Consider the following 14358-nt stretch of genomic DNA (forward strand, 5'->3'; position numbering starts at 1 on the left):
AGGCCACCTGTTGTGTATCAATAATACAACAATTTTACTAGCTCTCAGCGGAATCCCTCCTAACATCACTCTCTTCAACTGTGCTGCTGGTGTCCAGAATATAAAATAATTCGCAGTTACATGGTAGTGTTGATCAGGAGGATCCAAAGTGTACGTCCATGTACCTAACTAGCTGTCTGAGTCCCAATAATATCAAAAGAAATATAATTTTAAAATTTTTACCAAAGTAACCTTTGTTATTACAATAAGCAACGAATACAAAAACAAACTGGCAAAAAGCAAACAATAAATTTTCTTAAGATGGTTGTTTTACTTTGGAACGACTAGGGCGTGTTGTATTCAACTACCCATCAGTTCATGAGATATATTTAAAAGCAGATTCGCTTTTTCCCTAGACACAGCTCCACACCTCTAAACTTCCATGAGCTCATAATGCCTACAACGAATTATTGTCCTAAATAACGAGAAGAAATTGGTCTAAAATCTAATGAATGTTGTATAGAAACTATATACGGCCTACTGTTTCCCTGATTTCATTTCGAAGCCACTCATTAAAGCAGTAGTACACACTCAGATTTATGTCAAAATAGTTTTGGATACTAAAGACTTACTTTTAGTGTCAATGATCTCCTCAATGTGGCCACCATAAAAAAACACACGTTACAATAGCCTACAATCACGTAGCAGAGTCTCCGCGGTAACTGTTGCTTCGAACACTGTTAAGTAACTGCTACGGCGCTACATTCGTAAAATTACCTCAGTGTACCTATACATGTCTCTGTCCCACAAGATGATCGGTGATTTCAAGCTAATGGCACTGGCACTTTAAAAAAATTCTAGATACCGCTGGTACTCAACGGTTAAAGAGGTGGTAATGATTCCTTTTCTCCTTTTTCAGTTCTTAAATGTGTCTGTTTCGGATGGGCGTCTGTTATGTGTAATTTTTAGCCAATCAAAGCGTTTGCTTGCAAGGACAGTGTTATAATTTGGAACGCCTCTAGGCGCAGTAAGTCTTAGAAGTATTTCGTTCTGGATATCTTTGAGTTACCATCGGTAACATATATAGGGTGAGTCATTAACTATTGCCACTTAGAATATCTCCGAAAGTATGATAGTAGCTGAAACGTTTGTGGGACAAATGTTGCGTGGGGAAATGGGGACACAATATGATGTTGGTTTTTTGTTGCTAGGTGGGGTCGCTTAAGAGATAGGAAGGTCAACTTTGTTTTTTTTTTAATGGGATGCTATAGTTTGGTACTTATTTTCTAATAGCGGCTATCGAGACGAATCCAATGATGTGTAACAGTAAGGCCTTTGAAGGTCAGCGAAGGTCACAAAGGTGGCATGAACGTCCATTTGCAGAAGGCGTTCGAAGCACATGATCTGACAATCTCTCTTGTATACCGTGCAAATAGTAAATATTCGCTGAATACGGCGTATCCATCTAACGTGCCATTGATGTGTAAACACCATCGACGGTTTCGCAATACAACATTAATAGGAACGGTAAGAGTGTCGTCGAATCAAGCGAATGCGAATGATGTATACCTTCGAGGAACAAGTCGACATGCTTCTCATTTACGGAGAATGCCACCGCAATTCAGTGAGAGCTAGACTTATACGCTCAAAGATATCCTCAACGTACTCACCCTACACGTCGTACATTTAAATATGGGTATGATAAATTGGGAACAATTGGATCTTTAACGCATCAGAAACATATCTGGCAAAGCAAAGTTACTAACGAGGAAACGGACATTGGTACTCTTGCCACTATGGTTCGAGATCCTTGTGTTAGTTCGCGTCAGATCGCAAGGTAATCTGGCATGAACCAGAGTAGTGTTGTTAGTGTTCCGCATCACCATAAATATCATCCTTACCATATCAGTCTCCACCAAGAATTAACTGGTACGGACTGTATGCATAGCATTGAATTCTGCCGATGGGCTCTTCAGATTCAGAGGGATGACACATTTATTAATTTGATTTTATTTACTGACGAGGCTAGATTCACGTACCATGGAAATGTTAATTTGCATAACATTCATTATTGGGCAACTGAAAATACACGTTGGATGCGGCAAGTTGCACACCAAAAACCGTGGTCAGTGAATGTATGGTGTTGGATTCTGGAGGTCAGAGTTATAGGCCTTACTTCATCGAAGGAAATCTTAATGGTAGGAAGTACACCACAATCCTGCGAGTAACTTTAGGTCTGTTTTGGGAAAAATAGTTTTAGGAACAAAGAACAGAATGTGATATAAACACGATGGGTGTCCGGTATATTTTTCGCTGAGGGCTAGAAATGAGTTGTAGAGGCAATTCCCAAATCGTTGCATTGGACGAGGAGGAGATGTGTCGTGTCCGGCTCGTTCGCCAGACTTGATGCCTCTGGATTTTTTCTTGTGGGGATTCGTAAAAGACATTGTTTATAAATACGTTCCGACTACACCTGAAGACATGCCAGAGAGAATTGTCAGAGCATGTGCTTCGATAATTCCGATGTGGTAAGAAATACCATTCAATCCACGATAAGATGAGTGCAGCACTGCATTAATACCAATGGTCATCACTTCGAACACCTTCTGTAAATGTACGTTCATGCCACTTTTGTGACTTCCCTTGACCTTCTAAGACCTTACTGTTACACATCATTCCATTCGTCTCGATAGCCACTATCAGAAAATAAGCACCAAACTACAGCATCCCATTAAAAAAAAAAAGTTGACTTTTATATCTCTGAAGCGACCCCACCTCGCAACAAAAAACAAACGTCATATTACGGCCCCCGTTGTCCCATACAACAGTTTTCTCACAAGCTTTTCTGCTACTATCATACTTTCGGAGTTATTCTTGGTGGAAACAGTTAGTGACTCACCCTGTATATTTAGCTTTATGCAGTTCAACGTAGTGTTTGCATGGATGTTGGTACATAATAGATAGATATACCTTGTATATCTGCAGGCTCTAAGTGGAAAGCACATGTATACAAAAACACGTTCGTCTGTAAGTATTGCGAACCTGTGAAAACAGAAATCTCTATATGAAGTGCTTTACAATGGCGCTACTCTTGAAAATAGCGGATTGCTTCCAAAATAATAGGTTTCGTGCTGCTATATAACTGTGTATAACGAGGACACTATGCATCCACTCATTGCCAGGCGCTGTTTCTTAACCGGGTGTTTTGAGGTGTACATCTAATGGCAATGATAACAGATAAGCATGCCCGTCAAAAAAATAAGTCACTCACATGGGACAACACGCTAATACCGTGTAGCCTTGACAAAAGCCTCAATTCAGCAACGAACAGAGTCCATAAGTGTCTTCACGTATGCCACATTCAGCTGAAACCATTCACTCGTGATTAGATATGTAGTGTTACCAATGCAGAGATGTCCCTTGCTAGATTCTTTTTCTTTTCCGAGTAGACTGGGTGATTTAGCGCTCCATTCGATGTGAGATATGATGATTGAATGTTCGTCGTAATCAGGAACATATGAATGCAGCCACACTACCAGCTGGGATGACCAGAGTGTACACAGCATACTCATCACAAAGATGTAGGAGTGAGGGCTATACTTGTTCAAAGAGAATGTTGAAGTATTCATTCCGTTTCATGTTCACTGCAACCTGAATTAGTGGACGAAAACCAACGCCAAAAGATTACAGCCGAATAACAGCTTGCAAACATTGCGGGTTAAACGCCTTATTGGGTCATTGGTGCACTTGACGTGACTCGTCGGACCACACTACACACATGCATTCAGCTATTGTCAGTTTTCTGTGCTGTTTGGTTCATTTAAAATTTTCATATTTACGTGACGTTGTAAACAACAACCTTTTACGAGGAACACGATTGTGAAGTATGCACTGCACGCTGTTTCCTTCACAATATTCGTTCGGAGAATGGGTGAGATGGATCTGCTTTCAGAATGAGATTTTCACTCTGTAGCGGAGTGTGCGCTGATATGAAACTTCCTGTCAGATTAAAACTATGTGCCGGACCGAGACTCGAACCCAGGACCTTTGCCTTTCGCGGGTAAGTGCTCTGTGAGGACGGGGTGTGAGTCGTGCTTGGGTAACTCAGATGGTAGAGCACTTGCCCGTGAAAGGCAAAGGTCCTGAGTTCGAGTCTCGGTCCGGCACACAGTTTTAATCTGCCAGGAAGTTTCGTTTTGGATCTGCTTTATCAGACAGCAACAATTCCTGTCCGGTTTGAAACCCATTCTCATTGAACAGAAATGACTTCTCTCCAGTCCTTGTCGCTTAGGATCTCTTTGCTACCGCTGTTCTTGTGCTGTGTTACATGATTGCCAGTTGGAACGTTATTTCTATTTTGAACTGCAATTTCCTTAACCTTTAATATAAAGGGAGTGGAAGGACTTGACCCATACAGTGAGCATTTCATTTCAACATATTTATTTGCATCATAGATAAATCATTAAGAGAATTACAATCAAATCAGATAATGATTTCTTCAAGAAACGCCATTCAAGCAAACTTTACAAACTGCTTGTTATATAAAACCACAAATGAATTAACCTCTTTAAAAACATTTAAAAAAAGCCGCCACTCAGGCCAATTTTACAAACTGCTTGTTATATGAAACCACAAGCGAATTAATATCTTTGTAAACATTTAAAAAGCCGCCACTCGGGCCAAGTAAATCATTTAAAATAAACTTTACATCAATTAACCAGGAAATCAGTGACTATTTCCACATAGATTGAAAACCGCCCCTGCTGGGAGAGATACTTCCAAACAAATTTACAAGGTTATACACAGTTTGATCAATAATAACCCAGTTATTTCCCCATGAAAATTGACATACGCCACTAAGGCTGAATTGCACTGCAGTTTTAGAAAACGGTTTCAATTAAGACACATTCTTCTAGAAATCCTCAAAATTCTTAAGACAAATATGTAGAACATTTAACCCGGGCAACCTTGCAGAGCTACCACAAGTTTTAGAAAACTGCAGCTTGTACAATAACTGAGGCCCGAGATTGTGAGGCCACGAACGGTGTGGAGGCGACTGAGTAGTTATTATTAAGATGTGGACTCCGTATGTACTTCTAAACCGTTCAGAACACCGAAATCGGAACCAAACAGCACACGCGAGCTCAGGTGAAGTCCACCGCCCGTACGCTCGCTAGTAATTTAAAAGGGGAGGCTCTGCACTTCGGTGGCCCACTGCTTCCGATCTCTGGAACATAAATCAGAAGCGAAAACAGGGAACCAAACAACCCTTACTTCACCTTAATGCTCAAACTTAAACAGAAAACTACTTCGATAAAATTGACAATAATAAAACTGATTTCATTCCTTTAAGCAGAACCACGTACACGAATGATGCAAACGGAACTAGCTCATTAAAACCACAGCATCACATGGAGCACCTTATGTGGGCCTGTAAGGTACCACACGGCGATCTTTAGACACGGAATATAGATCTTTCGGTACGGCTGCGCACACGTATCAATGTTTTAGACACTTGCCAACTGAAGTAACAACAATACTATTAAGGAGCGAAGGACACACTTAATAAGGGGCATGAAATAGTACATCAGAGTCCTTGCAACGCTTTGCTGCCTCAAGAGGAATCATCATTATATTTCACTAATCGTTGGTAGGACTTGAATTACTTAACTTGATGCCAGCTGCTGGATCGATGTGGCGAAGACACCTGACGTAGCTTAGTCCGATAGTAACAGCGTGTTCCTTCACGGACGCGAGCACATGCATAGCTTCAAGAGGTTGCCAAGAAGCCACAGCGCCGGCCTGCTGGTACTGATCCCAGTACGATCAAGCGCCTACTGCCGCGCGTACTCAGGCACACCGTGCTCGCTGTCGTCTCTCCAACGTCTCGCTAATACGCGCCCTTCCCCGTGCCGTGCCCAACGTTGTTCCCTTTCCACTCCGTACTGCCCGCTATACCCTGAGCCGGCCCAGGCTCCAAAGACAACCTTCTGCCAGAGGGAATCGATAGTGCTTAACCAAAGATAGCCCTGCCACCAGTCCCGCCACGGCTCACCAGTGTTAACCAATTTGATGTAGGTACGTTGGATGGCCGCCATGCGCTCACATTATAGGACAGTTCTCGAATTTTTTCACGAAAGGTTTCAACGTCAACATTATCAAACGCTATACCACAGTAACTATCTTCTCAAAAGTTATCGAATGCGGTTATAAAAAGTATTCGGTTACATTTAAAAAAAGTACTTGCTTCTATATCTCCGTTAATACCAGTGCTAAAAACATTAACCAAACAAAAAAATACATGCCTTTGGACGCTCTAAGATTTGCCGAAAACCGCATTTCGATATGTGTAACCGTTCACGAAATAAAGGGGGTGTTACACCGTTGGAATTGATAATCGCCTGGATTCGACTAAGAAGTGAGTCCACAGATTGTGGAAGTATGTCGCATCCAGGTTAAGCCACTTGCTGAGGATTTGATAGCGACATTCCACCTAATTGTGGGGATGCTGATGTCGGCGTTTAAGCTACTGTTACAACATGTCCCGCAGATCTTATATAGAGTTGAAGTGGGGTGATTAAGCAGGCCAGTCGAGGTATAATAGGTGAGGGAGCGTTCAGGAAACGCGTCACATGTTCTTCCAGCACTTTACTGTTGTCTTTACGAGCCTGTGTGAGCACTGGCTTCTTGCGAGGTGACCTACTCCAAACGTTCATTGCATATAGTCCTCGTCACAATGGTCTCTCGTTGGTTTGGACCTTCATTCACTGTCTGTGGAAATTCCTATCGGGTTGGAACGCTTCTGATTCACAAGTCGTGAAACGCGTCTCCCGTCCATCTCAGCCAGGCCGACCAAAATTCTGACGTCGTATTTCGTGGTCACGTATGTTACACCACTGCCTGTAGACACGTTGAAGAGTCCGCCGCGAAACATTGACAAATCCAGCAACTTTACAACGCTGAGGCCATGAGCATGGTCAAACGCCATTTACTCATGATTACATACAATGTCCGTTTGAAACACAAAAGTGTCACTGTTCGCTATTAGCTTATTCTCACGTACAGATAGTGAGCGTGCGGTTGATCATGTGACTCGATCGCTGCGCCATTGGTACAGGGCTAACTATTGATTCCTGGCTGATTAATTTCTTTCCGGTGAGCTTATGTAAAGGGGACACGTTGATAGCAACGATCTTGAAAATTTCTTGTCCGGTGTACTTCAAATTTTTACATGAAAGTCTAATGTCCATTCAGACTGACATAGGAAATATATTTTTTCAAACAACATTGCACAGATTTTCTGTTAAAACCGACAGCGGTGGAAAGAAAATGCTGCACCCAGCTGTGCTTTCTCTCAGTCAGTTCAATATCGGGCATTTAAACCGTTAGAAAAGTTGTTTCCCCTTTAGAGCAGAAGTTGTGATTTCTTCCTCGTAATCGGTCATAACAAAAAAGCAGGAAAGTTATATTGATGGCTTACGGCTTATGATTAGGTACACTACTACAGAATACGTATCGTCCAAGACTTTGTAATCCTACTTCTTCACACATTAAAACTACGCGAAATACTGTCATTGAAGATCCTCACAGATGCACCAGCATAAACCAGTGATCCCAACTGATATACTCATTCGTTTTAAGCGACTTCCGTTCCTTATTCAATAACAATAAACAAGGGTCAAGGTCAGAGAAAGAGTGAAAGAGGAGATGGAGAGACGGGAAAAAGGAGGTTAGGACGTTTATCCAATTCCCACACATGTTAAGTAATTGCGAAGCATTGCAGTGTTAGCTAACATGACTGTAGCGACACAATAACGAATTTGTGGCGTTAGCGGAAGATAGTCAGCTGCTTAACCACACAAAAAATGACTTGCTGCAGTAGGCTGCGGCACTATTCGCAAAGAGATGACTGAAGCAAATATACAGGTGGTGGTAGTATAGTGCACTCACGGTATAAAAGAGACGTGATTAAGGCCGCATGACGGGAATTAACAGACTTTTTCTCTTTCTGTTGCACCACTAAGAGTAGCAGGAAACCGACATCACGAGGAGGAGGGAGTGTCAACGCGCCACACTCGCTGGGACTATCGATGCATAGTTTTTGGAGAAGAACATTCTAGTGACCAAAGAATAACTGATACCAAGAGTGGAGAATGCGTGGATCAACGTCTCATCGCAGTAACACCCTAACTCAACTTCTCATTGCAGTAACACCCTAACTCTGGGGTGATTCAAGAAAAACACTAGAAACAAAATTAGAGAAGAATAGTCTGTAACTGGGATTGCGGACAACAGCACAACGTCGTTCATGAGGGAAGTGCAATCAGTCCACATTATGGAGGTCGTCTTCGTTTGTGGGAAGTACTTCCAGTTGAAAAAAGAGGAGCAGGTGTAGATATATCTGATGAAGAGTATACGGGCAAAAGATGCCAGATTGTCCCACCAGAACCAGACACGTATCGCCGATATATACACAGGCGTCACACAGTGCTGTGTCTGCAAGGTGAATCCTATAAAGCTGTGACCAGTAGACTCCCTTGCCATTGACTGTAAGGTACCTTGTAGACTGGACATCAGTGGCAAGATAATGAGTGGACACCGATTGCCATATGGCACGTCAGAGGGTGTGGAGATGGTTCCCTTTCACCACATGGTGTGTCATATACTGCTGGAGAAAGCCATAGATCGTCTTATTTGAACGTCAAGCGCATTGGCAATACCACAGTCCGAAGATACTTCAGTTTGAGGGAAAAAATGGCGGAAGTAAAAGAAGGGCATTGGGACATGTGAAAGCGGGGTGGGGCTGAGAGAGAACGGGGTGCCAAGATCTTCAGTTACAGGCTGGTGAAGCACATGGGATAACGACACCACAGCAAGATTTGAAAGCTGACGAAAAGGGCTATTGCTCTGACACAGTCATTGTACAGCCCTAAATTGCCCATGTACAGTGGGAGGGTGAGGGTCTCGTGCCGTAGCTTGAACAGGAAGACGTAGCAAACGTACGAACCCAATGCCGCTATCACGTGGCGGGCCGCGGATCGTGGGAAACGGAGTGTGTCACATGGGAGATATGTGACGCCAAATATACATTAACGTATTGCTTCCGTTGCAGTAGATAGAGGGCTCGTAGGCCATGATCAGCTCTTAATCGGAACTGTATGCGCCGGCAGATCACGACAATCGTGGGCCAGAGGTCACACGTGAGATCGATTTCTAAGCATCCTATAACAGCAGCTGCACGCAGTGGAGAAGCGGTGTCTTCAGGAAACCCCACACAGCGAAGAGTGACACTTTTATGTTTCAAACGGACATTATATGTAAACATGAGTAAATGGCGTTTGACTATGCTCACGGCCCCATCGTTTGTAAAGTTGCTGGATTTGTCGGTGTTTCGCGGCGGACTGTTCAGCGTGTCTACAGGCAGTGGTGTAACATACGTCACCACGAAATACGACGTCAGAATTTTGGTCGGCGTGACTGAGATGGACGGGAGACGCGTTTCCCTACTTGAGAATCAAAAGCGATTCCAACCCAATAGGAATTGCCACAGACAGTGAATGAAGATTCAAACCATGGCGCTCGAACTGCGGGCGTTAAGGCAGGCACCAGAAGCTTGTCCGTAGTTGGTGACCCACGCCAAGGTCTCCCTGGCTTCAGAACTCCTACGAAGAATGAAGACGAGATAGTCCGTATCAGCAGTGCAACCAAACGCACGGTCACTGAGAGACAGGCGTTGGTGGAAGCGGTAGAGTAACAGTTCTATGGCGATAGCGTACAACAGTGCAGAGAGCTGACAGATCTGAGGCATTGAATGACGGATCACGGTGTGAGTACACGGCCGTTGTAGAGTGCACGGGACATAGTTCTGCAAGAGGGACGCATTACGATGTCGATGGTAGTGCCTGAGTATCCCGTATTGGGGAGCGCTCCTTCCAAATAGTCTTGATCGATCCAATCGAACGACTGGCTAGAGTCAAGAGTGGCAAAAAACCCAGGGACACGACGAGCGTGAGCCATAGCGATTAAGTCTCGATAACGACAGAAGCAGTATGTTATCGACACCGCCCAAAGAGCTTTGATCAGGGGAAACAATGCACCATGTTGTCCGTTTAAGCTGTGCAGCCAACAGCAATGTACAGATCTTGGTATTGCTGTTGAGCTACTTTAAGGGGCGATAATCGCATAACGTACTCCGAGGCTTGTGAGGAGAACATCGACGAATCCGTTAGCGATCTGGACCATAGACAATACAAGATCTCAACGAATTGCCGTCCTTGCCGGTGCCAGTACGGAACGAAATGTCCGATAAAACTCTAGTGGGAGGCCGACAGGACTAGGGGACCTGTTCATGCAACTCGCTTTGATAGCATCATGGACACTGTCCTCCATGACGTCGGTAAGCAGATCCATTGTTCCAGCCCAGGCAACCGAGCCAAACGAGAGTCGGGAGACTGCAGTAATGTTGGCAGGATGATGACGTTGTGCAGAGTATTGCATAACATAATGTCCACAGACAGCAGACCCTTTGTTGCGTTGGATAGCTAATTGCCATCCATCACCAGTCGTACAAAAACATTTATCAAGGTCCTCCGATGGTGACGCCGTCCTGCTATCACGTGACACGTAGACGGCAATTCTGCGCTAAACTGTTGGGTCTGTGCGCCCTGACCAAAGCTCCTTCAAGGTGACGTCGAGGGAGGGATGTGAGCTACGCCTTGGCACGATTTCGAGGGAGGGTGTGAGCTGCACCTTGGGAGGATTCACCATCGCCTGACACTCTGACGAATACGGCATCGTAGTACATTCCCAGAGAATGGTGAACTAGAAGTCATGGGTTCGTCGCTGCCACGCTGCGACCTCTCTTCTGTAACCAATCACGGCCTTGAGGAGGGAAGGCTTTGCGCTGAGGATCCACCGTGACTAGACAGGCCGATATGCATCGCGGCGTCGACGACAGGCTGTGCACGTTCTCTTAATGAGCTGCCGGCAGTCGAGAGAAGTAAGATGGCAGCAGAGATATGGCATAGACGTAGGCGCCATTGTCAGAGGAAGCACTGAGGCAGATTTCAGAGCCTGCACTCCACCAACAATATCGCTTTAGATATAAACACGATCGAGGCGCGAGGTGACTGGAAGAATGACTAGTGAAATGCGTAACCTCAGACGATTGTTATGCACATTCCCTGAAGAGTCTACAAGATTGACGTGCTTGACACATGCCGCTAGCACCGCACACTGAGTGACGCGGTAGTTGGTCTTTCGGCGCCGGGGTGAAGTTGAAGTCGCCTCCGATGATCAAGGCATCCTGACGACCCAGGAACAGAGATGTGACCACCTTGTAGAAGAAACAGAACGTTCGCGGTGGCGATCCGAACCAGATGGCGCTTAGACGTAGATGATCCTGATGTCAACAAACATAAGAGACATGCCTCTGGCGTCTGGGAGATAGGCAACTGCATTAGCGAGGAAACTGTCACGAAAGAGGATCGCCGCCCCACTATCAGTAGGGGAAGCATGGGAAACGTGTGGCTTAAAACCATAGGGAGCAGAAAAAGCTGCAACATGCACTTTCTGAAGGAGGGCGACGTCAACGTCAGCAGTTTGCAGTATTTCAAGAAGTAATGCCAGTTTAGGGCAAGCTCGAATCTGTTCACATTGACTGCGTCTATGCGATAAGTTTGAAAACATGCAACAACCAGGAGGGCTAGCGATGCAAACACGGAAGAAGCACGCGGAACTCCCTACTACGCCCCTGTCGAAGTGCACACATTGTGACGGGGAAGCATCCACTGTTTGAAAACGTTCCATAGCCAGGACGGCGAGCGATGCAACCACGGAGCCCTTGTCGAAGGGCACATATTCTGTGATGGAGAAAGAGTCAAGCCCACTTGAGAGGGAAGGGGGGGATTGTTCCAAGGCCCTGTACACCTCCAGAACATCCATCCTCAGCATCGACGTCGTGACGTCGTCCGCCATGGAAACAGACGTCTCACTGTGCCGGTTTAATGGAACACTTTCGGAGGTGGACCAACAGATAGAGTCAGACACAGAAAGGAGGCTAACCGCATCAGACCCGTGCAGGGGAAGGTCGGTGTCCAGCGACGGTGATGGGGAGGGTCGTCCCGTCGTTGGTGCAAGGGCGTCAGTATAGCGCACCGCCATCTTGTCCACACTTCCGATGGAGGCAGCCTTCAGAAGGCATACGGCGCTGTCTCTTGCGCTTCCTCGGCGACCGTTGCTTCCTAACACGCTGTACCATGTCGAATGATGGACGGCTGCCGTTCGACATGCGGGCAGACGGAAGAAAAGCGGAAGCCTGTACAGATCCATCATGGAGAGACGTGTTGTGGCTCTTGAAGGCCGTCGCCCTTTGGTACTGTCGTCGACTGTAGTGTAGGAGAGACAAGCTAAAAGACCTTCGTGTCGCGTCGTCGAGAGTAGTCGATGCCGGTGCCGACTGATTCAGAGTGGGTGCAGCAGGCAGCCTCGTCTGACACACGTAAGCTAGAGGTAACACAGCGGGCACCGCAGCGCTAGCATCTTCGATCGGCGTCTGGACTAGTCTGCGTCGGAGACATTGAGAACGGACATGCCTTCCTGGCCACAATCTGAAAAAGAGTGCGGCTGGCCGTCGTACACGATGACAGCCGTGCAGCCGGCTGTAATCAAGGAAGAAGACAAATGAAACTTCCTGGCAGATTATAGCTGTGTGCCGGACCGAGACTCGAACTCGGGACATTTGCCTTTCGAGGGCAAGTGCTCTACCAACTGAGCTACCCAAGCACGACTCACGCCCCGTCCTCGCAGCTTCACTTCTGCCAGTACCTCGTCTCCTACCTTCCAAACTTTGCAGAAGCTCTCCTGCGAAACTTGGAGAACTAGCACTCCTCAAAGAAAGGATATTGCGGAGACGTGGCTTAGCCACAGCCTGGTGGATGTTTCGACAGTGAGATTTTCACGCTGCAGCGGAGTGTGCGCTGATATGAAACTTCGTGGCAGATGAAAACTGTGTGCCCGACCGAGACTCGAACTCGGGACCTTTGCCTTTCGCGGGCAAGTGCTCTAACAACTGAGCTACCCAAACACGACTCACGCCCCGTTCTCACAGCCTCACTTCAGCCAGTACTTCGTCTCCTACCTTCCAAACCTTGCAGAAGCTCTCCTGCGAAACTGCGTGCTTGTGTAGCTCAGTTGGTAGAGCACTTGCCCGCGAAAGGCAAAGGTCCCGAGTTCGAGTCTCGGTCCGGCACACAGTTTTAATCTGCCAGGAAGTTTCATATCAGCGCACACTCCGCTGCAGAGTGAAAATCTCATTCTGGAAGAAGAAAAAAGTTTCCTCAGTTCAGTTTTCAACTGACGGACACCATTGAGATTGTCTTTCCCTATTGATAGTGGGGTGGCGATCATCTTTCGTGACAGTATTCTCGCTGACGCACGACGTTGCCGTAAGGTTTAAAAGCGGCCACCATAACGTCCAACCGGATCTCAAACTGGAGTTCGAAAACAATCAACGTTGGAGACCAAAACCAGGCTGATCATCTAAGTCACCGCCTATATGGCCCTCATGGCCCTCAGGGTATCGGAACTTGAGATCGTTACCATGACGCCGCACGACGTAAGCGCACATCTCACGGTTCGCCATTTTGACATACAAACTGGTACTAATTATCAAAAAATGAATTCCGGGAACATCGTACGGTGGGATACGCATTTTGTCCCGCATAAACCGTCCCACTTCTTATGCTTTTGGTAATTCAAAGGAGAAGATAGTTTAATCCTGGCTTGGGGATAGGAAACGCCATGATGGTCGTTGAAGATGGACAAGAAGACAAGTCGTTAGTGGAAGCAAACAAACGTGTACTCGCTCGCAAAATCGAAACTATTACCTATCACACCGCAGGTTTATATGCTAACCACTGCGTTATACCTTTAAACTGCAACTGGTTGTTTTACCTATGAGTCTGGTGACCCGGTCGCAACGATTAATTGCAGCTTTTGAAAATTCGGCCTCACACGATGTCGTGCGAAGTTTATCTAATGTAAACCAATCTCCTGTTATTACAAGAACTGTGCATGTGACGCTGAATCGCGTGTTGTGCTGAAGAATGCAGTAGTGTCTGGTTGATGCTGTGTATGAAACGTGTATTTCGTCAGCATCGTTATGTTCGTGTGTGTGTGTGTGTGTGTGTGTGTGTGTGTGTGAGAGAGAGAGAGAGAGAGAGAGAGAGAGAGAGAGAGAGAGTTTTCTATATGATTATCATCTGTGACGAAATACGAAACGCCGGCCAGTGTGGCCGAGCGTTTCTAGGCGCTTCAGTCTGGAACCTCGCGACCGCTACGGTCGCAGGTTCAAATCCTGCCTCTGGCATGGATGTGTGT

The 14358-nt window shown here is 45.9% G+C and overlaps 1 non-coding gene across 1 annotated transcript; it reads right to left on the minus strand.

The window, feature by feature from the left end:
* Positions 1-12688: 12688 nt before the first annotated feature.
* On the minus strand, positions 12689-12763 carry Trnas-cga (transfer RNA serine (anticodon CGA)). Its single transcript has one exon. It is a non-coding gene; the product is annotated as a tRNA-Ser (tRNA).
* Positions 12764-14358: the final 1595 nt, after the last annotated feature.

The sequence above is a fragment of the Schistocerca serialis genome, chromosome 5 (assembly GCF_023864345.2).
Source record: "Schistocerca serialis cubense isolate TAMUIC-IGC-003099 chromosome 5, iqSchSeri2.2, whole genome shotgun sequence".
Taxonomy (NCBI): domain Eukaryota; kingdom Metazoa; phylum Arthropoda; class Insecta; order Orthoptera; family Acrididae; genus Schistocerca; species Schistocerca serialis.